At 44.2% G+C, this 22,039-nt stretch overlaps 1 protein-coding gene across 1 annotated transcript in view; it reads left to right on the top strand.

The window, feature by feature from the left end:
- zbtb46 (zinc finger and BTB domain containing 46) overlaps positions 1 to 22,039 on the top strand; it is a 105,517-nt gene that overhangs the window by 29,545 nt on the left and 53,933 nt on the right. The window lies entirely within an intron of this gene.

The following is a 22,039-nucleotide window of genomic DNA, read 5'->3' as shown; positions in this document are numbered from 1 at the left end:
ACAGCTTGGAAAATTCCAGAAATAATGTCATGGCTTTAGAAGCTTCTGATAGGCTATTTGACATAATTTGAGGTGTACCTGTGGATGTATTTCAAGGCCTACCTTCAATCTCAGTGCCTCTTTAAATGACATCTGTACAAACAATAGTACGCAAGTATAAACACCATCGGATCACGCAGCCTTCATACCGCTCAGGAAGGAGACGCGTTCTGTCTCCTAGAGATGAACGTACTTTGGTGCGGAAAGTGCATATCAATCCCAGAACAACAGCAAAGGACCTTGTGAAGATGCTGGAGGAAACAGGTACAAAATTATCTATATCCACTGTAAAACGAGTCCTATATCTACATAACCTGAAAGGCCGCTCAGCAAGGAAGAAGCCACTGCTCCAAAACCGCCATAAAAAACAGACTACGGTTTGCAACTGCACATGGGGATAAAGACTTTACTTTTTGGAGAAATGTCTTCTGGTCTGATGAAACAAAAATAAAACTGTTTGGCCATAATGACCATCGTTGTGTTTGGAGGAAAAAGGGGGAGGCTTGCAAACCGAAGAACACCATCCCAACCGTGAAGCACGGGGGTGGCAGCATCATGTGGTGGGGGTGCTTTGCTGCAGGAGGGACTGGTGCACTTCACAAAATAGATAGTTTTCCTCCCTCATGATACCATGTGGATATATTGAAGCAACATCTCAAGACATCAGTCAAGAAGTTAAAGCTTGGTCGCAAATGGACAATGACTCCAAATGGACAATGACCCCAAGCATACTTCCAAAGTTGTGGCAAAATGGCTTAAGGACAACAAAGTCAAGGTATTGGAGTGGCCATCACAAAGCCCTGACCTCAATCCTATCGAAAATTTGTGGGCAGAACTGAAAAAGCGTGTACGAGCAAGGAGGCCAACCAACCTGACTCAGTTACACCAGCTCTGTCAGGAGGAATGGGCCAAAATTCACCCAACTTATTGTGGGAAGCTTGTGGAAGGCTTCCCGAAACGTTTGACCCAAGTTAAACAATTTAAAGGCAATGCTACCATTTTTTTTTATTTCACCTATATTTAAATTATTTATTCATTTTTTATTTCACCTTTATTTAACCAGGTAGGCAAGTTGAGAACAAGTTCTCATTTACAACTGCGACCTGGCCAAGATAAAGCAAAGCAGTTCGACACATACAACAACACAGTTACACATGGAATAAATAAACATACAATCAATAATACAGTACAATTTAAAAATATATATATACTAATTGAGTGTATGTAACCTTCTGACCCACTGGGAATGTGATGAAAGAAATAAAAGCTGAAATAAATCATTCTCTCTATTATTATTCTGACATTTCACATTCTTCAAATAAAGTGGTGATCCTAACTGAACTAAGACAGGGAATTGTTACTAGGATTAAATGTCAGGAATTGTGAAAAACTGAGTTAAATTTGTATTTGGCTAAGGTGTATGTAAACTTCCGACCTCAACTGTAAAAAATGTTAGACAGTACAGATGAATTGCCTTAGATAACAAACCTCTTCCCAGAAACCTCCTGATCTTTGGAATAGACATTTAGATAACTATGGGAGTGTTTAGATTCCTTTAGAGGGAACATTAAACCATTAGATGTGTGTCTTTCTCTCCTTTACGGCCATCGGCAGACGTCAGGAGGTACAAGGTGTGTGTGTGTGTGTGTGTGTGTGTGTGTGTGTGTGTGTGTCTGACACAGGCTGGCTTCGAGATGTGTGTGTGTGTGTGTGTGTGTGTGTGTGTGTGTGTGTGTGTGTGTGTGTGTGTGTGGATAGGTAGATCATTAAAAGTGAGGGGAAGCTAATCATGGGTGCATTAAGGGAGTTGGCTGTGAAATGGGCACACGTGTGGTAGCAGCTAAAGAAAACAGGATAATTGAATTGACCTGGGTCAGCGCATGGATTACCAGCGCGTCCTCACCATCCAGACTCTGGGGTTTAGGGAAGGACTTCTCTGAAGAGGGAGGAGGGGGAGAGATGAAGAGGAAAAAGACAGGGCTGGGTGGGAGGAGTAGGGGGGAAGGAGAGGGAAGGGTGGCAAGTTAGGAGAGAAGAGGGGGGAGGGAAAACAGAAAGGGAGGGCAGAAGAGAAAAAAGTATGGGGCAAGGCAGAATCGGAGACGGGGAGGGAGAGAGGTGAGAGAGAGGCTAGAAGGAGGAGGGAGAGTGGGGAGAGGCAGGGAAGGGATTGAGAGGGAGGGAGGGAGGATCCGTATAAGCTTTTTATTAATTTACCTTCTTAACTCTAAATTGTCTTGAAGTCCGGGGCACATAAACACACACACACACAACCACACACAACCACACACACAACCACACACACACACACACACACACACACACACACACACACACACACACACACACACACACACACACACACACACACACACACACACACACACACACACACACTCACACACACACTCACACACACTCACACACTCACACAGAGACACAATACACAAACACTCACACACACCTGCATGCACACATGCATGCACAGTTTTGTCCAAACCAGAGTAAGGTTGCAGGGTTGGCATTGCCCAGGAAATGTTCTCTCAGCATTGACTAAAGGTTACAGGAAGTCTCTGTTTGCCGGTAATGTATTTTGGCAGCGTTTGGCACTAGTGCAGCCAAACCCTGGCATTTACCTATCAGTGGTATTTTGCCTTCCATATTTTGTGAAAGGTTTTCGGTACAGTAGTTCAAGCTGTCAGAGGCTGAATTGTTGTTTCCCCTGGCAGAGCTGGTCTTTGGATGTGTCAGAGTAGTGGTTTAGTTGAAGTCTTGTGTGCACTAATGGGGTGTTGTCTTTCAGGGGTTGAGAGTATTGGTATTGTGTCGTCTGACCATGGAGTTTTAGCAATATGGGTTTAGTGGCTGTACGAGAGGAAGGGTTGTGTGTTTGAGGGAGGGGTTTGGGGTTGTACTGGTAGTTTATAGAGGAATGGTGGGATTCAATGGAGGCTGCTGAGGGGAGGACGGCTCATAATAATGTCTGGAACGGAGCAAATGGAATGGCATCAAACACATGGAAACCATGTATTTAATGTGTTTGATACTATTCCACCTATTCCGCTTCAGCCATTCCTACGAGCCCGTCCTCCCCAATTAAGGTGCAACCAACCACCTGTGGTGGGATTAGTGAAAGAGTGTGTTTGCGTGTGTGTGGAGACACCATCCAGTCCGGTTGGTTTCTATGACGTCCTCTAGTAATGATAAGAGGGAGAAGGGCACCTCAACTCTGAGATTAGCTTAATTGCTTCATTCCTTATTGATGGAATAATACCTAAACGCTCTCTCTCTCTCTTCCTCTCTCACTGTCGCTCTCTCTTTGTTTGTCTGTCTGTCTCTCTCTCTGTCTGTTTCTCTGTCTCTCTCTCCCCCTCTTTGATAATGCCGCTCCATAGACGCTGGCTCTACTACCCCTTATAGACTTAGCTGTTTTAAGATGCCTCCTCTGAGTGGATGTTTTAGTGGAGCAGAGATGCTATCAGAGACTTAGAGACAGGACTGTCTATGTTTATGATGCTTCCAAACAGTATCAACAGTAGCAGTGGGAATATATTAAGCATGTAAGGATTGGTCAAGAAAACCCAACCCTAGGCAACACACTGACTAAGGTCTGGTTTGAATGATGGAATATTTTGGCATAGAGGAACTACGTCACTGCCTACGTCGAGAATGGGAAACAAATCATTCTGGGTACTCTCCCAACAAGTCACAAGGCAGTCATGCAAGAAGTTTGCAGGCAAAACCTTTGCAGGGCTTTTAGTTAAGGCAGTTGATGCAAACTAGCCACTTGCGAAATGCACTCATTAAAAATGACCTCTGTGATCTCCATCTTGCTAGCTTCTATTTTGTATTTTATTGAAGTGGATAAAGTAGTGTCGTAGGCAGTGACGTAGTTCCTCTATGCCAAAAGAGTCCATGATTGAAACCAGACCCTATAGTCACTGTGTTGCCTAGGGTTTTCAGACTATGTAAGGATCAGATAGTCTTAATACAGAGCCATTCAGTGTTTTCATGAAACTACATGTTGACTTAAACAGCTGGGAGAATTAGGATTTGGTTTCCTTAGATTCCCTTCACTTCCAAACATCTGCTGTGGGCTTGATATCATTATCGTGGCCAGTGAGCAGCGAACTGAATTCTCTGTGTGTGTGTGTGTGTGTGTGTGTGTGTGTGTGTGTGTGTGTGTGTGTGTGTGTGTGTGTGTGTGTGTGTGTGTGTGTCTGTGTGTCTGTGTGTGTGTGTGTGTGCACGTGTGTGTGCATGCGTGCGTGTGTCTGTGCTCGTCCGAATGTGTGTGTGTGTGTGTGTGTGTGTGTGGTGTGTGTGTGTGTGTGTGTGTGTGTGTGTGTGTTGTGTGTGTGTGTGTGTGTGTGTGTGTGTGTGTGTGTGTGTGTGTGTGTGTGTGTGTGTGTGTGTGTGTGTGTGTGTGTGTGTGTGTGTTTTTGAACCCATTTGTGTGTGTGACGTTTCAAATCACATTTCATTCAATTATATGTATTTATTAGGTCTTTGTTGGCTTGTATACAGTAGACATGTAGGATCATTTTGAATAGGGTATGTGTTTGTATACAGTAGACATGTAGGATCATTTTGAATAGGGTATGTGTTTGTATACAGTAGACATGTAGGATCATTTTGAATAAGGTATGTGTTTGTATACAGTAGACATGTAGGATCATTTTGAATAGGGTATGTGTTTGTATACAGTAGACATGTAGGATCATTTTGAATAAGGTATGTGTTTGTATACAGTAGACAAGTAGGATCATTTTGAATAGGGTATGTGTTTGTATACAGTAGACATGTAGAATCATTTTGAATAAGGTATGTGTTTGTATACAGTAGACATGTAGAATCATTTTGAATAAGGTATGTGTTTGTATACAGTAGACATGTAGAATCATTTTGAATAAGGTATGTGTTTGTATACAGTAGACATGTAGAATCATTTTGAATAAGGTATGTGTTTGTATACAGTAGACATGTAGAATCATTTTGAATAAGGTATGTGTTTGTATACAGCAGACATGTAGGATCATTTTGAATAAGGTATGTGTTTGTATACAGTAGACATGTAGGATCATTTTGAATAGGGTATGTGTTTGTATACAGCAGACATGTGGGATCATTTTGAATAGGGTATGTGTTTGTATACAGTAGACATGTAGGATCATTTTGAATAGGGTATGTGTTTGTATACAGTAGACATGTAGGATCATTTTGAATAGGGTATGTGTTTGTATACAGTAGACATGTAGAATCATTTTGAATAAGGTATGTGTTTGTATACAGTAGACATGTAGGATCATTTTGAATAGGGTATGTGCTTGTATACAGTAGACATGTAGGATCATTTTGAATAGGGTATGTGTTTGTATAGAGTAGACAAGTAGGATCATTTTGAATAGAGTATGTGCTTGTATACAGTAGACATGTAGGATCATTTTGAATAGGGTATGTGTTTGTATACCAACATTTCACTTGTATTCCATATTCCATGTTCAATCCTTTATTTGAAAATTGTGCTTAATAATAGTATTTGATAGGGACAGTATTTAGAAATACAATATATAAATAAGGCATACAATTATATTTTACAATTCGCTACCAAATAACACTTTAATGCAACTGTATTACTTCATATGACTCAAGTGAGGTAGTCGTTCTTAGGAACTATTTGATTTCTGTGTTACTTCTCTTCTTTACTGTCTCTCTCTTCCTGTTAGCTTTGTTTAGGGGGTAAACGTAGGCTGTATACAGTTGCTGTTTGGACTAATAAAAAAGAACTGGTGAGTTTTGAGGTTTTTTTCCGTCTGTGAAAAACCCACATTGTGACCTTTTGGTTTGGCTAGGGGGATTTTTAGAAATTCTTAGGAGATGGACAGTGTGATGTGTACACACACACACACACACACACACACACACACACACACACACACACACACACACACACACACACACACACACACACACACACACACACACACACACACACTGCTTAGAGCATCTGATAATGTAGATGTGTGCAGATCAGCCAAACAGGGGTTTCTCTCCAGCCCTAACTCATCGATTACACACCGTGTACTTCTCTCACTCTTTCTGCTATCTACTGGGGCTTCACAGTCTACCCAACAGCTACAACCACACCACTGGAGGCTGCTGAGGGGAGGATGGCTCATAAGAATGGCTGGAATGGAGTAAATGGAATGACATCAAACACATGGTTTGATTCCATTCCATTCCCTCCGTTCTTATGAGCCGTCCTCCCCTCAGCAGCCTCCACTGAACCACACACACACACACACACACACACACACACACACACACACACACATACACACACACACACACACACACACACACACACACACACACACACACACACACACACACACACACACACACACACACACTGTAAGACCCTTACACATACAGTACTGTATAAACAAAGTATTTATTCAAGATGAGGTCAGACTTTATATGCTATTTCTCTGCAGATTATATGTTACCCATAGGTCCGCAACACTCTCTTAGACTAGGCCTAGAGTGTTGGTCACCTTGTAAACCATGTTAGGAAATGATTTTCATTAAATACAATCCCTTTATTGTTGTTAGCCGAGTACCAGACAGGCGTTCTGCTCTGTGTGTGTATTTGTATCTGTGCGTGTTTGGGCCTGTATTACTATTATACTCTCATCATTCTGACAATTCCCATGGGGCCTTCCACACTCACCTGGGGTAGCCAAAAAGGCGTCTTTAAAACTGCCCGCACTTCAGCACTTCTTCGTCAACTTTTTCTCTTGTTCTCTTATTCCTTCCTTCTCCCCAAGTCTCCACAGTCTAAAGGTGAACGCCTGAAATAATGAATCAGCTCCCCCTTTCACCCCCGTCTGCTCCGTACTCCAGTTAAGACTCTCCCCATAGTATTTGCACTTCATTAAACTTGAAATAGGTTTAATATTTAAAACACCATGAACAGATTTCAACCCCCTCACCCCTCTCTGGTTTTCTATCCCTTCTCTTTTTCCCAGTTTAATCATCTACTCTATATATTTCTCTTCCTCCTTTTAATTCACTGTCTCTCCATTAAAAACCAAAATAGATTTAATATTTCAAAACGTGGACTTAATTTTTAACCCCTCTCTTCACGACTCACTGATTGACAAGTACTGGGTTATGCCTGGGTGATGTTGAATTGTCTCTCTTTTTGTCTCTCTTTCTCACTCTCTTTCTCTTTCTTGCCTTCTCTCACTCTCTTTCTCTTTTCCTCTCTTTCTTTCCCCCTCAATCTCTCCTCTCTTCACCAACATCCCCCACATCTCTCTGCTCTTTGGCAGCCTTTCCACCCGGTTGACTTGTTGTGCCCCTGTCACCCCACCTCCCTCCCCTCTTCCCCCACTTCCCACTGTCCCTCAGTTTTGGGGCTGAATGGTTATTTGTTCTGTTGGTAGTCGTGACGGAAGACTGTTAAACTGTTTTTCCCCCTCCTCTCTCTTCTGTTTCTCCCCCTCCTCCTCTCTTCTGCCTCCTGTCTCTCTCTTTCAGTAGCCCACTGTTCTATTATCACCATGGTAACCACCACTTCTCAACGCCTACCCTCCATCTTTGTCGTATGACCTCACATCCTGTTGGACATTATGGACAGTACACCAGCTGAAACCCCTACGCCTACACCACAAACACACACATGTACGCACACTAGCCTATTTTTCACCCTTTCATCTATTTTATCATCTAACACAGAGATCTGGTCCCCCCTGTCTTCCCTCTCTCTCACCTCCTCTCTGTGTGTTCCACATAGTGACACCTGGTGTATTTATAAACCCTCTGGCTTCACAGAACCCTGGTGTACAGGAAGCCACCACCTCCCCAGGCCTGACCATGTCTTTTTCCAAAACGTCAGCACCCCCACCTGTCAACAGACTGCCACTGGAACACAACTAAGTGGGAGGGATGGGAGAAGGAGAGAAGAGGGGAAATTGCTGAGGAGAGTTGATGAGAGGATTAGTGAAGGGTGGAGGAGAGAGGAGCGACTGAGCTGGGGGGTTAAAGATTAGCCATCTCACCGTGCACCTGGGCAGGGCCTGTGCTCCCCAGCTAACCACAGCCCATGCACACACACACACACACACACACACACACCGGATGCACTCATGCACATACATACACACACGCAAGTATGTGCGCTCAGCGCACATTGATCGTTCAGATCTAAAGTTACCCAGAAGGCACCCTGACAGGATGTCCTGTTGGCGCAGGGGGCTGCTGTGGTTGAACATTCACAGTATCTCAAACAAACACACACACACACACACACACACACACACTGCAACAGACAACATGCAAATATGCCCACACCTAAAGGCATACTCACACTGTGGATGAACCCTGGACTGTGAGCAACCGTGTGTAGTAGTATAGGGCTAGTGTGGTTCTGTATTGAGATATGGAGAGAAGATTGACTGACATAGTAGAATGGATGTGTTACGAAGGAACCAGTTGAGGGAATGGCAGTAGTGTGGAGCAAAGTGGAGGGCAGTTGGACTGCTGTAGTTTGACAGTGTATTAACTAAGACTCCGGTGCTGCTGTAGTGATGGGATGCTCTATAATGGCTAGATCAGTCAGACGGTTGGCCTGAACTATCCTGGCCTGTCCAGTTCTCTGTGGTGTAACTCTGCTCAGGAGGGGAGAGTTGTGGTTTAAATGCCTGTGTGTGTGTGTGTGTGTGTGTGTGTGTGTGTGTGTGTGTGTGCGTGCGTGCGTGCGTGCGTGCGTGCGTGCGTGCGTGCGTGCGAGCGTGCGTGTGTGTGACAGAACTCGACAGTGAACAAAGTGTGCGTTTTTCTGTGTGTGTCTGCATGTGGCTTTTAAGTGTGTGAGAGAGAGAAGCCCTCAAAAACCAAACCCTGGGGCGTCTTACACTTTACTCTCTCTCTCTCTCGGTCCTCTTGTTTATTTTAGAGAGGTTTGTTCTATTTACTGTAGTGAACTCCCCCTTCACACACACTCCTTCACCCGTCTGACCAGTATGAGAAGGGGGGGGAGTGGGTGAGGACAAACGTACGCCCCTAACAGGATGTGGAGGTTTGCTGGCTTGTGGGTGTGTCACATTGGCCAAGTCACAACTTACTCACACCACACGCACACACAATCGTGCTCGAGGGCAAAGTCTCCCTTCCTTTGACACGTTCATCCTTCCCTTCCCTGTTCCTCCCACCCGTTCCTCCTCCCTCTCTTACCCCTCAACCTTTCCCTCCCTTGCTCACCCCCTCCCTGTCCTTCCCATCTGACAGCAACAAACTCCCTTCTTTTAAAGAAGAGATTCAAGTGTTGTTGAAAGCACGGAGGACAATGAAGAGGATAACACATTAGGTGTTTTTGGGTTGAATGCTTTCACGTGGGGTGGTTGTTGGGTCTATGTGTGTTGAGTGGGTATGTGTATTGTTGTATAGGGCTCTTTGAGTATGTGTGTCATTATATTTGTCCATCAGAGAGGGCCAAAGGAAGTCCTGGAAGCCACTGTCTGTCCTTCATTTCCATCTGTCCTCTCCTCCATCCCTCCATCCCTCTATTTCACACTGTCACTTCTGCTCTCCTTCATATATTGGAGCTGTGTGTGTGTGTGTGTGTGTGTGTGTGTGTGTGTGTGTGTGCGTGCGTGCGTGCGTGCGTGCGTGTGTTACAGCATATTTTTTGGACTGCACACGTTCACATGCAAATCCCAAATCATACCCAGTGTTTTTCTTGGGGACAGTTTAAACTCTTTTAATCAATCAACCTCCTTCAACCCCCATATCCCTTCTTAACCTGCCTTCTCAGCCGTACTAATCTTTCTTCTGCCCTTATGCCCCCTTCATCCCGTTTATCTCTCCTCTCCTCTTACATCTTCCCCTCTTTACCCCTGCTACCCTCACGCTGCATGGGCATGCTATGAGGGAGTGAGGCCTACTGTACATCCACACCACAGGCCTACTACACACTAACAATTAGGGTTCCACGTGGAACCATATTGACCCAAACAACACTTTGAGCCTTTAAATGGTTCTTTCCACTTTTAGTGAAAATTTAAATATATTGGCGGCGGCTCATGCAAATATTTTGTGGTGTGGTTTGCACACAGCTCTTTTTGTGCAACTGTGAGTGAGAGTGTCATTCCATTTGATCTAATCTGTTGTGTAGTTATTACCTGTTGGATGGCCGTGTGTCAATAGAGAGCAGCTGTTCCAGAGCTAGCGCACCTGATTTAACTTGGTAATAAACACAATCATCACACCTATTGAATTCTAACAATATAATATGGCTATTAAACAAGAATAAAAAAAATCCTCTATGGTTCTACAAAGACCATTGAGATTGAGAAAGGTTCTTTAAAGAGCCATTCTCCATGAAACCATTAAAACGTGTTCTATATAGCCCCCAAAAGGTTTTTAACCATAGCGGAATCCTATTTTGGTGCTATATAGAATATTTTTGGAATGTTTTTAGCACCGTATAGGTTCCATTTAGAAAAGGTTAATAGCACCGTATAGGTTCCATTTAGAACCTTATGAGCATGGTTCTTTATAGAACCTTAGGAAAGGTTAATAGCACCGTATAGGTTCCATTTAGAACCTTATGAGCATGGTTCTTTATAGAACCTTAGGAAAGGGTAATAGCACCGTATAGGTTCCATTTACAACCTTATGAGCATGGTTCTTTATAGAACCTTAGGAAAGGGTAATAGCACGTATAGGTTCCATTTAGAACCTTATGAGCACGGTTCTTTATAGAACCTTAGGAAAGGGTAATAGCACTGTATAGGTTCCATTTACAACCTTATGAGCATGGTTCTTTATAGAACCTTCAAAAAAAGGTTCCATTTAGCACCAAAAAGAGTTCCGTTATATTTACAAGCCAAAGAACCCTTATTTGGCACGACGTAGAACCATTTGTTTTTAGAGTGTACACCTCAGGGCCAACATGTTGGTGCGGGAATCCCAAGACAGCAGGAGTGAGAAAGAGAACAGAGAGAAGAGGGAGATGGAATAATGGAGTGGAAAGAGAAGAGAGAGCAGGGGGAGATGGAATAATGGAGTGGAAAGAGAAGAGAGAGCAGGGGGAGATGGAATAATGGAGTGGAAAGAGAAGAGAGAGAAGAGGGAGATGGAATAATGGAGTGGGAAAGTGAAGAGAGAGAAGGAGGAGATGGAATAATGGAGTGGAAAGAGAAGAGAGAGCAGGGGGAGATGGAATAATGGAGTGGAAAGAGAAGAGAGAGAAGAGGGAGATGGAATAATGGAGTGGGAAAGTGAAGAGAGAGAAGGAGGAGATGGAATAATGGAGTGGAAAGTGAGGAGGGAGAAGGAATAATGGAGTGGAAAGAGAAGAGAGAAGGGGGAGATGGAATAATGGAGTGGAGAGAGAAGGGGGAGATTGAATAATTGAGTGGAAAGAGAAGTGGGAGAAGGGGGAGATTGAGTAATGGAGTGGAAAGAGAAGAGGGAGATGGAATAATGGAGTGGGAAGAGAAGAGGGAGAAGGAGGAGATGGAATAATGGAGTGGGGGAGAAGGGGGAGATGGAATAATGGAGTGGAGAGAGAAGGGGGAGATGGAATAATGGAGTGGGAAGAGAAGAGGGAGAAGGAGGAGATGGAATAATGGAGTGGGGGAGAAGGGGGAGATGGAATAATGGAGTGGAGAGAGAAGGGGGAGATGGAATAATGGAGTGGGGGAGAACGGGGAGATGGAATAATGGAGTGGAGAGAGAAGGGGTAGATGGAATAATGGAGTGGAAAGAGAAGAGAGAGAAGGAGGAGATTGAATTATTTTGTAGAAAGAGAAGGGGGAGATTGAATTATTTTGTAGAGAGAGAAGGGTGATATGGAATAATGGAGTGGAGTGAGAAGAGATAATGGCGTGGGAACAGAAGAGAGAGAAGGGGGAGATGGAATAATGGAGTGGGGGAGAACGGGGAGATGGAATAATGGAGTGGAGAGAGAAGGGGTAGATGGAATAATGGAGTGGAAAGAGAAGAGAGAGAAGGAGGAGATTGAATTATTTTGTAGAGAGAGAAGGGGAGATAGAATAATGGAGTGGAGAGAGAAGAAATAATGGAGTGGGAAGAGAAGAGAGAGAAGGGGGAGATGGAATAATGGAGTGGGGGAGAAGGGGGAGATGGAATAATGGAGTGGAGAGAGAAGGGGGAGATGGAATAATGGAGTGGAAAGAGAAGAGAGAGAAGGAGGAGATTGAATTATTTTGTAGAGAGAGAAGGGGAGATGGAATAATGGAGTAGAGAGAGAAGAAATAATGGAGTGGGAAGAGAAGAGAGAGAAGGGGGAGATGGAATAATGGACTGGAAAGAGAAGTGTGTGTGCGTGTCTGTGTGTTTTACTCCTCCAGGGTAGATTGGTAGGTTGGTATTTGTGTGTGTGTCTGTGTGTGACTGCTTTCTTTCACAGGGACAGCGAATAGCAAACTAAAGTGAAGTCCTTTCTTTTCTTTCGAGAAAAAGGAGAGAAATCATCAGGAGGCAGAATAAGGTGTGTGTGTATAATGGTCTCAGAGGCTGGCTGTGTTATTTTTTGTCGCCGCCCCAGTGTGGTGGTTTGACTTTTTGGCCTTCCCTGAGTTCCCTTGACCTCGAACGCATCCACGCTCAAAGTTTTGTGTGTGTTTATTAGCTGGAGGGATGACAGGAGAGAGAGGGGAGATATGAGGGCAGAGGGGGACGTGATAGTGCTGGACACCCAAAAACTATCTCTACCCTCTCTCCCTTCCTCCCCCTCTACCCCTTCATCTCTCTCTCCCCGAGCCCAGATAAGTGGAGCCAGAGTCTGTGGGGGTTAGAGATTCCTGTCTGGCACGCACACACACACACACACGGATCTGCCCGCTCTACATTCCTGTGTCGGACTGAGGAAGCAGCCTAGCCTTCTTCCCCTCCATTTCCAAATCATCCCCTTCTCCTAGAGTCTCCTAAAGTCACAGTATACTTATCACTCACCTCTCTACCTCTCTACCAAGCTCTCATTCTCTCTCTTATTCCCCCTATCTAGCCCTCTCGTGTTCTCTCCTTAGTTTCCCTTCTCCGTTATTCTCTCTAGTTATCTCTCTGTTCTACCACTTTCTCTTTCGTCCTCTCTCTACAGCATCTTTGTCCTTCTAGTTTATTGCCTGTATTCTTCCTGCTCTCACTTCTCTTCCCACTCTGTTCAGTCTCATTTATCACTTGTTCTGTCTTCTTAACCCATGACTCTTCATTCCCTTGCTGTTCCCTTTTATCTTTCTAGTTGTATTCCTTTCCTCCCTTCTATTGTCCTCCCTGTCCCTTTCTCTCTCTGGGGTGTGTTTTAGGGCTTAGGATGGGGTCATGTAGGCTCATGCTGTCCTTCTCGGGGGTGGGGGGAGAGAGAGAGAGAGAGAGAGAGAGAGAGAGAGAGAGAGAGAGAGAGAGAGAGAGAGAGAGACTTCTCAGGGGAAACAGGAAATGACACGTTTGTAGCCTTGAATAAGCGCAGGGGCCTATGACAGGCTCTGTCCACTGGCTCCTAGGGGAGAACAGGGGGAGACCTATTTCATTTGCACAGAAGCTGATTTGATCAAAAGCAATTCATATCAATGGTCCTATTTTCATTTGGCAGGAGGAGAAAAAAGCAGAGGAGCATCTCACATCCCTCTCCCCTTTCTCCCTCTATCCATCTCTTTATTCTCATTCTTTCCTTCTCTCTATTCTCACCTTAGCTCCAACACCTAGAGATCTCCACTGATCCGCTACTACTAAACTGATGGTAAGATAGCTCTACTAAACTTGGCCTGATTTTACAGTAATAGGTCTTGACCAGGACTTGACCCCGAACACTCAACTACAACCCAATCTCTACCATCTGCTTCTCCTGTCTCGCTCTCTCTCTCTGCTCTCCCCCTTTCTCTTCCTTCCCCTCTCGATGTCTTCCTCTGTATACTGTACTACCATGCTGAGTAGTCTTCTAGGCCAGCTCTTTCAATTGTTAGAGGAAATATTGCCAAGGCTACAGGAGGCACACAGGCAGCGTGGATGTGAGTGAGTGGGTGATGCAGCAGCAGTACTAGTGTTAGGAGACTGGAGAGCTGAACACAGAGACACACTGATCACCTACTGATGTACAACACTTAATCCCTCCCATATGAGGAGCTGTCTCAGATATGACACCCGACCACCTCGCTCAGACCTGGGAGACACTCTGCTGTGTCAGAACAAGAGAACACTCAGCACTGTCTGTCACATGGCTCCCATGACCCTGTACAAATACATTTGTTTTTTGCCAATTTTAACTGCACACTTGTTGTTTGTGTACATGTATTTTATATGTTTTTCCCCCACACCGTTTTCCATCAATTTGTATAGCAGACCCTCAAAAGCTTTTTTGAAATCAACAAAGCATGAGAAGACTTTGCCTTTGTTTTGGTTTGTTTGTTTGTTTGTCAATTAGGGTGTGCAGGGTGAATACGTGGTCTGTCGTACTGTAATTTGGTAAAAAGCCAATTTGACATTTGCTCAGTACATTGTTTTCACTGAGTAAATGAACAAGTCTGCTGTTAATGATAATGCAGAGGATTTTCCCAAGGTTGCTGTTGACGCATATACCACGGTAGTTATTTGCGGTCAAATTTGTCTCCACTTTTGTGGATTTGGGTGATCAGTCCTTGGTTCCAAATATTGGGGAAGATGCCAGAGCTGAGGATGATGTTAAAGAGTTTAAGTCTCTCTCTTTCTCTCGTTCTCCCTCTGCTTTCAGGACAAAGCCGTGCGTGTCTGCTTCCCTTCCCCACCCTACATTCCTCTTTCCCCTCTCCCCCGCTCCCTCTCTCCTTTACCTTCTACTCGCTCGCTCGCTCGCTCACTCTCTCCCTTCCCCTATCATCATCTCCCCTATCCCTGTGTCTTTCTCGCTCTCTATCTCACTCTCCTTACCCTAGTCCCCTCTGACTCTTGCTCTGCCTTCTGCTATCGTTATCGCGCTCTCAAATTCTACTCACTCTCTACCTTCTGATATTCTGCTCTCCCTTCTACTCTCTTTCACCCTTCCCATATCCCTCGCTACTCTGCTCTCCTTCTCTCCAGCTCTCCCTTCATCCTACTTTCTCTCCCTTTTCTCTAGCTTTTATTCTATTACACCCTTTTCTTCCTCCCCCTTTCTTTTCCCCATCAGTCTTGTTTTCTCTTTCAACTCTCTCTCGCATTCCCCTTACTCTTTCTCTCTCCCTTTCTCTCTCTCATCTCTCCCTCCCCCCCACTCTGCTCAGTCCTGTTCCGCTAAGCTGCATTAACTCCCAAGATTACCTTGAGCCCTGCAATCCTCCAAACCTACCCCCTCTCCTCCTCGCCCCTCCCTCCCTCCTCTCCCTCCATACCTACCCCGATGTACCCCCTCCCCCTTAATCACTCACTCACTCAGTCACTCATATACTCCCTCACCTCTCCCCATTCCAAACTTACCCCTCCCACACTCACTAACCCCCCAGTCACCTCTCTCCACCGTCCACCTCTTCCCGTTTTTCATCTACCCACCCACACTCACTCATACACCCGCTGCACCCCTCCAACTCTCCCCCCAATCATCCACCCACTCTCCATCCACCTCTCCTCCCCCTCCCCAAACACATACACAATATGACTACTCCCCACCCCCCTCAACCCATCCACCCACCTACGCTCACTCGCCCTCCCACCCTCCCCACCACTACCATCATCACCACTATATTTTCTCTACCCTCCTGTCCTCTCTCTTGTCCTCTTTCTGCCTCCTTCCCTCCTCTCCAGCCTTCAGGCTCTGTTTGATTTATTCCTACCCTCCCTCCTCCCTCCATTCCTCCCTCCATATCTCCTTGGAGGTTGTGGTCCTGCCAGTCCCTAAAAACAACAGAGAGAGAGAAAGAGAGAGAGGGAGAGAGAGAATAACAACCTCTTTTACTTTCCATCCTCCCTCCTTTTCTTACCCAGCATGTTTTTCATTCCCCTCTCCCACACTGCTTTTTAAATTGCCTCTGAATTCTTGAACTGCTTTAGTGTCTCACTCCCTGTCTCCACTGAAATTACTTTTTACCCTCTCAAACTCTGGCACGTTGAGGAAGGAGTTCAACCTCCCCTTTTTACCCTCCCAAACTCTGGCACGTTGAGGAAGAAGTTCAACCTCCCTTTTTTACCCTCTCAAACTCTGGCACGTTGAGGAAGAAGTTCAACCTCCCCGTTTTACCCTCTCAAACTCTGGCACGTTGAGGAAGGAGTTCAACCTCCCCTTTTTACCCTCTCAAACTCTGGCACGTTGAGGAAGAAGTTCAACCTCCCTTTTTTACCCTCCCAAACTCTGGCACGTTGAGGAAGAAGTTCAACCTCCCTTTTTTACCCTCTCAAACTCTGGCACGTTGAGGAAGAAGTTCAACCTCCCCTTTTTACCCTCCCAAACTCTGGCACGTTGAGGAAGAAGTTCAACCTCCCTTTTTTACCCTCTCAAACTCTGGCACATTGAGGAAGAAGTTCAACCTCCCCGTTTTACCCTCTCAAACTCTGGCATGTTGAGGAAGGAGTTCAACCTCCCCTCCCTCTTTGTCCCCACGCATACATTACACTATTGTGTACACATTTGGTATTTTTGTCAACATTGCCCTTGTGAAATCTTTTGTGATCCCTCGACTCGTCCTAGGCTAGCCAGTAGCTCTGAATAGACATAAGCGTGAGGAGAAAGTGCTAAGACACCCAGGAATGCTAGCAGAGATGTGACTCAAAAAGAACAAAAGCTGGGATTGAACCCACAGTTTATGGCGCAGAAGTTCACTGCTTAGACCACTGTGCCATCCATCCACAATGAGTTAACAAAGTGAATCTTAATTAATTACTAAGCTTAACCTTGGAGTTTTCTGTTTCCTTCCTTTAAAAAAACTCTATCCTTAATTTAACCAATGGGAACTAATGCAAATCAACCCTATCCTAAACCATAATCCTTAATTTAGCCAATTGGAATTAATGCCTAAATTGTTAACCAATCGGAATGAATGCCTGAAGTTAACCGTAGAGTTGTTTCTGTATCCCAAACCTTAACCCTTAACTTAACTGTAAAGTTGTTTCTGTATCCCAAACCTTAACCCTTAACTTCCAAATTGTGTGCCTAAATACAAGCTGTCGTCACTAGGGGCAGTGGTGAGACATATTACCATGATGTAGGTTTGGGTTTTACTAGGGAGTTGTGGACAGGGATGGCTCCTAAATACAAGGTGTGTGTGTGTGTGTGTGTGTGTGTGTGTGTGTGTGTGTGTGTGTGTGTGTGTGTGTGTGTGTGTGTGTGTGTGTGTGTGTGTGTGTGTGTGTGTGTGTGTGTGTGTGTGAATTGAACCTGATATTTCTAGAAAAGGCATTTTGGGGTGTCCATAACTCGAAAGAGTGTTGGGTTTCCTGATGGGCGTGGCTACACACACACACAAACGCATACTCTCCCTCCCTCAGCTGCAGAACAGAAGATCAGAGGTTACATGGGGTCAAATGAACCTTCCAGCCTTTTCGGCCCTCCGTTTTTACTGTAGTGAAACATGCACACTAATAATACACACCCTTCATGAAACACACATACTCCAGTTCAGACTGAAACTTAAGGTTACTTGCGTAACCCCGGTTCTCTGATATTATGAGGGAGATATCTCACTAGTAGAGTATGCCAGAGTCAAGTAGCTCGAAGAACCAATCATACTCATGTGTTGGAGACAGACGAGTTGAGTGGCGAATGAGGGCCCCTTACCTCTAAAGAGCCATCCGCCTGCCCTCGGGTTATTCTCGAGCATGCCAAACTTTTTCACACTCTTGCGAGTAGGGGTATGTGGTGAGATGTCTCACTCATAATATCAGAAAACCGGGGTTACCCAAGTAGCCTTATTTTCTCTTTCAATGATTTGTTTCAACATCTCAATGTGGCCAGGTAGTCTCAATATCATCACTCAGAGGCCCCGACACTGAGGACAGTATGCGCCAATGAGGGTGCAGTGACGTCTAGCCGCATTGCAAATCTCCTGCAAGGAGCTGCCTTTGAACAGTGCCCAAGAGGTAGCCATACCTCTGGTGGAGTGAGCCCTTAGGACCCCGGAGGCTATAGGCCAATATATAAAAGATTCCACAATCCAATATGATAACCGTTGATGAGAAAGGGGAGGTGCCCAGGACACAAAGGGTTTGTCGCTCTTGCGCAAAGCTGTCATCCTATCCAAGTATACAGTTGAAGTCAGAAGTTTACATACACCTTAGCCAAATACATTAAAACTCACTTTTTCACAATTCCTGACATTTCATCCTAGTAAAAATTCCCTGTCTTAGGTCAGTTAGGATCACCACTTTATTTTAAGAATGTGAAATGTCAGAATAATAGTAGAGAGAATTATTTATTTCAGCTTTAATTTCTTTCATCACATTCCCAGTGGGTCAGAAGTTTACATACACTCAGTTAATATTTGGTAGCATTGCCTTTAAATTGTTTAACTTGGGTCAAACATTTCGGGAAGCCTTCCACAAGCTTCCCACAATAAGTTGGGTGAATTTTGGCCCATTCCTCCTGACAGGGCTGGTGTAACTGAGTCAGGTTTGTAGCCCTCCTTGCTCGCACACACTTTTTTAGTTCTGCCCACACATTTTCTATAGGATTGAGGTCAGGGCTTTGTGATGGCCACTCCAATACCTTGACTTTGTTGTCCTTAAGCCACTTTGCCACAACTTTGGAAGTATGCTTGGGGTCATTGTCCATTTGTAAGACACATTTGTGGCCATGCTTTAACTTCCTGACTTATGTCTTGAGATGTTGCTTCAATATATCCACATAGTTTTCCTCCCTCATGATGCCATCTATTTTCTTTAGTGCACCAGTCCCTCCTGCAGCAAAGCACCCCCACAACATGATGCTGCCACCCCCATGATTCACGGTTGGGATGGTGTTCTTCGGGCTTGCAAGCCTCCCCATTTTTCCTCCAAACATAACAATGGTCATTATGGCCAAACAGTTCTATTTTTGTTTCATCAGACCGGGGGACATTTCTCCAAAAAGTACAATCTTTGTCCCCATGTGCAGTTGCAAACCGTAGTCTGGCTTTTTTATTGCGGTTTTGGAGCAGTGGCTTCTTCCTTGCTGAGCGGCCGTTCAGGTTATGTCTATATAGGACTTGTTTTACTGTGGATACAGATCATTTTGAACCTGTTTCCTCCAGCATCTTCACAAGGTCCTTTGCTGTTGTTCTGGGTTTGAATTGCAATTTTCGCACCAAAGTACGTTCATCTCTAGGAGACAGAACGCGTCTCCTTCCTGAGCAGTATGACGGCTGCGTGGTCCCATGGTGTTTATACTTGCGTACTATTGTTTGTACTTGTGGAGGTCTACCATTTTTTTCTGAGGTCTTGGCTGATTTCTTTTGATTTTCCCATGATGTCAAGCAGAGGCACTGGGTTTGACAGTAGGCCTTGAAATACATCCACAGGTACACCTCCAATTAACTCAAATTATGTCAATTAGCCTATCAGAAGCTTCTAAAGCCATGACATCCTTTTCTGGAATTTTTCAAGCAAAGTAGATGTCCTAACCCACTTGCCAAAACTATAGTCTGTTAACAAGACATTTGTGGAGTGGTTGAAAAATTAGTTTTAATGACTCCAACCTAAGTGTATGTAAACTTCCGACTTCAACTGTATGTGCAATGCGCGTACTGGACACAAACGGTGCAGCCACTCCTCTTCCATAGAAATAAAATGTGGCGGGTGGAAAGCTCCAAGGCGAAACAATTGTATTTGCCACTAACCTTGGGTATAAAGTTGGGGTTTGGCAACAAGTTGACCTTGGAAAAGCCCCGGACAAACTGCAAGAAGGAATGGTGAACTGGCAGTGTGTGTAGCTCGCTCACGAGTAAAACGGTCTTAAAGAAGAGATATTTAATCTCCACGCTTTCCAGCGCCTCAAAAGGCTCCTGGGAAATAGCCTCAAGCACAATAGTCAAATCCCATGACAGTGGACGTGACGTGCCCCTTTCATGACACGACTTAACAGGGGGTGTTTTCCCACCGTGTTCTTGTCCAGGCAAAGATAGCAACTAGATAGACTTTAACAGTTTTCTTGTGATGCGAAGAGATCTATGGACGCTTGACCGTAACTCTCCCAGATCTGTTTCACCACTTGGGGAAGGAGCCTCCAGTACCTTAAAACCTGTTGAGGCCAGGGGGCAGGATCTTATCCCGGTATTGGGATTCATTGTCATGTGACCATGGCGGGGAATTCAAAACTGCAAGAGTAATCATTTCAAATAATCAAATAATCAACTATTTTCCTCCATTTGAAAGATATATCTCCTAAATCTAACCACGCTGTCCGATTTTCAGAGGCTTTACGGAGAATGCATAAAGTTAGGTTATGTGAGGAGAGTACATTGACAATAGCTGCGTGTAATGTTTAGCCAATTCAAAGAAGGGCATCAACAGACAGAAAACTAGCTAGAATTATGCACTTACCTTTGACAATCTGCATCAGATGACACTCATAGGACATTATGTTAGACAATACATGCATTTTTAGTTCCATCAAGTTCATATTTATATCCAAAAACAGCATTTACAGTCGCGGTGAAATTCTGAATTTTTTTCGGCTCGAATGCTCCCAGTGAATCCAGCATTACAAATCACGGAATTACTATTCGAAAACATTGGTAAATTATAATATTGTCATTCAAAGAATAATATATTATCATCTCGTAATTGCTACCGAATGGCCAGATCTCAAAATAACTTTACTGGGAAATCACATTTTGCTATAAACTGGGTACTATGCTAACAACATAAGCTAAGCTATAAGCTAAGCTAAGCTAAGCTATACCGTTAGCATTAGCATCATCTAATATCGATAATAACATTCTAAATATCCCCTTACCTTTGATTATCTCCATCAGAAGGCGCTGCCAGCGATCCCAGGTCCAGAACAAATGTGGTTTCTTTTGACAAAGTTCATAATTTATGTCCAAATAGTTAGCGTTCAGTAGGCTCCCACAAAATGAGGTGGGCAGTGTAAAGTCACGCCGAAAAGCTAAAAAAAACCTAGTAAATAATCTATTTATGTTTATTCAAACATGTCAAACGTTGTTTAGCATTAATCTTTTGGTCCATTTTTAACGTGAAACATCAGTAAACATCAGTAATATTTTCACACAACCTATCAAGTGTCTAGAATAAACGATTATGACAAAGACACTCTTCTCAGATTCATGCGCAGGCGCAAAAAATGAAGTGATGACGTGTCAACTTGTAAGCATTCTAATTCGGTCTGTATTCATGACAGATGCTTCCAACAACTTTCTAAAGATCGTTGACATCTAGTGGAAGCAGTAGGAGTTGCGAACTGAATCCTTTCTCACTGTGGTATCTATAAAACAATGACACTAAATAGTACAGTCACAAAATTCTCATTTTTTTAAATCTATTTTTCACAGGTTTTTGCCTGCAATATGAGTTTTGTTATACTTACAGACACCATTCAAACTGTTTTAGAAAATTCAGAGTGTTTTCTATCCAAATCTGGTAATAATATGCATATCCTAGCTTCTGAGTTGGTGTAGGTGTCAGTTAAAAATGGGCACATATTTTTTCCAAAATTCTCAATACTGCCCCCGTAGCCCGTAGAGGTTAAATGGGAATTCCCTCTGGACAGTAAGTCTGCTCTTACGTTCAGTACGCCTCGGGACATGAGTTGCGCATATGGACAGTAGGTGTACTCTGCTCCACAGAATAATCCTGATGGATAGTCTCTGTAAGCGTAGGGAGCAAGTGCCACCCTGGCAGTTGATATATGCCACTTAAGTCGTATTGTCTGTTCTGATCGAGGTAATTTATGTGAGCAATGCAGACTTGTGGGGTCCATACTATGTTTATTGCATTTCCCTCATTAACTGCGTCCCAGTCCATGAGTGACGCATCTGTCATCACCCCTTCCTTGTTGCCAAAACCCCTAGGGGAGTGCCAGGAATGAAGATCG

This window comes from Salmo trutta, chromosome 31, assembly GCF_901001165.1.
Source record: "Salmo trutta chromosome 31, fSalTru1.1, whole genome shotgun sequence".
NCBI lineage: Eukaryota > Metazoa > Chordata > Actinopteri > Salmoniformes > Salmonidae > Salmo > Salmo trutta.
Note: the sequence above shows the minus strand (reverse complement) of the source record. Positions and strands in the feature narration are given on the sequence as shown.